Genomic DNA, 2,533 nt, shown 5'->3' with positions numbered 1-2,533 from the left:
GCTCGCAGTTCGCATTGTATGTTTCAGAGATACATCTTTCTTAATAGACTGGTATGGAGCTTAAGTTTTGAATAGCAGAGTGAGACTATAGGCGCCGCTTTCCGATGGCGGCGGCGTCAACACCAAATCCTAACCGAAGGTTAAGTTTTTGAAATGACAGCATAACTTAAAAAGTATATGGACCTAGTTCATGAACCTTGACCATAAGGTTAATCTAGTAGTAATCAACATTTTGCCTGAGTTTCAGGTCTCATGACCGAGGTCAAAGGTCATTAAAGGTCTATGAACTTTGGCCAAGTTGGGGCCATTTGTTGAATTACCATCATATCTCTGTAAGTGTATTGGTCTAGTTCATAAAACGTGGAAATAAGAGTAACCAAGTATAACTGAACATCTTGTGCCAGTTATAGTAGTTTTCAAAATCAGCACTGCTGCTATATTGAATCGCGTGATGCAGGTGAGACCGCCAGAGGCATTCCACTTGTCTGAATATCAGCATTATCAGCTCGCGCGGCGCGCTCTCATTATTTGTGTTGTCAAGTACCTATTCGCTCCGTGTATTCCATAAAGTTCTCAAACTATTCGTTTTCAGGATTGATGGTCAAACCGCGCTCGCATTTTGATTTGGGAGTAATTACTGCTATCAAAAATTTCGGCTCGCAATTCGCACTCGCGTTAATTGTTATAAATATATTAACCCATATGCACCCTATTCATAATTACAAAAATGCTTAAGATGTCCAGTTTTCAGGCCTTAATATCAAGAAATTTCGCGCTCTCATTAGGCTTATTAGATTAATAAGAGAATAACATTTTCATCAATATTCCTGATAATTAAATTGTCCTTTTTCAGAAAGGAAAGTCTTATCTCACTCTTATGAAGAGGAATAGCAAGATAGTCATCATTTTCATATGATGACAAAATGTCCTTAGGATGTCCCGGTCCTAGGTCAAAATAATAATTATAAAAAAAAGCTCTTGCTTCGCGCTGGCATTTATATAATCAATGCAATTCATATCCGCTTCACAATTTTCTTACACAGTGGTCGAATTAAAGTTTAAATTGACAATTTTTTCACATCGGAATATCAAATGTATTTTCAGCTCGGATTATTGATTTTATGATAAAAAAATGCAATTAAAATTAATGCCCAGATTCTAGGTCTAAATCTTGAACGCAGATTGTTCTTCATTTAAAACATTCTTACATTATCCAATTTCAGATCAGGCTGTCAAAAATTTTCCGCTCGCGCTTCGTGCTTGCATTATTAATGTAGGAAGTTACCAAATTACCCATGCTTTTCATGATTTACAAAACACGAATAGAGTCTCCCGTTCTTAGGTTTAAATCTCATTTTTCCATCGCTTAATTTAGTTGTATATCTATCCTGTACAAACTGTGCTTAATATGTCCATTTTTTAGGTCGGAATGTCGATCAAAAATGTTAAGCTCGCGCTCGCATATTTGATTGTTGAAATTTAAATCGTCTTCATTGCTAACAGCAAATCAGGCCAGAATGTGTATTTAAAAAAATTATGCTCGCGCTTTGCGCTCGGCGCAGTAATTATGTAGTTACATATGCATTTTTGTTCATGATCAGAATGTTCAATTTTCATGACAAAATACATTAAATTTCCCAAAAGAAACAACCAAAATCAATTTTGAGCGGCAGATCCGGAAAATATGGGTGAAAATATTTCGATCCCCAGCCCCCCCCCCCCCCCCCCTTTGCGAAAGCTGGATCCGCCTCTGCGGTGGATATGATTTCGAGGTAGAACGATATCTGCCGTTAGGAACGATATCCCCCGGACGAACTGTAACTGCCGCTACATCGGCGAATCATGTAGATCCAGGCCAGCGCCATATTATCGAAGCTCTTTTGTTGGAAAACTCGACTGCGTAGGCTTATTGGGCGTATATACTCTAAGGTATCCGGAAGTATCGTTGATTTTAATCACCACTTTAAAGGATACAGACTCCTGTTTTCACGCAAATCAGTGTTGTGATTGTAAGTACAAAATGATATCATTATTTTTCTGATTTAAGTTTGTTTCTTTCTTGAATATTAAGCTAGTAATAATTATAACTTAATATAATTATGAACAATTGTGAAATTAGATTTGACCTATTACGATTTTACGAATAAAAAAAATTGCAACTGCATGAAGGAAGCTTATTTCAAGGTTGTTGAATAAGAAATAAGGGCATCCTCATCGTTGAAATCTACAGGAAGTGCGGGTTACAATTGCTGATTCTTTCATATATAAAATTCAAAGTTGATCAGTAGCGTACCACTGATCTTTCCCCTATCTGGATGGGAACAATAACGCTGATTGGCCTATTCCGTGTTGAAGCACCGGAAGTTGGTACCTCCGCCCGGCGAGTTCCCCCAAAAAAGCCAAAATCGAAGTAGAGTCTGGTTCACGGCAATAGTGTCAATTCTTAATTATACTTACCAGATAAACTCTTTTTACAGCACTTTTCAATGTGAATTATACCTGATACAAAGTTAATCATGCCGTCCTGTGCCGC

This window comes from Lytechinus pictus, chromosome 4 (assembly GCF_037042905.1).
Source record: "Lytechinus pictus isolate F3 Inbred chromosome 4, Lp3.0, whole genome shotgun sequence".
Taxonomy (NCBI): domain Eukaryota; kingdom Metazoa; phylum Echinodermata; class Echinoidea; order Temnopleuroida; family Toxopneustidae; genus Lytechinus; species Lytechinus pictus.
Note: the sequence above shows the minus strand (reverse complement) of the source record.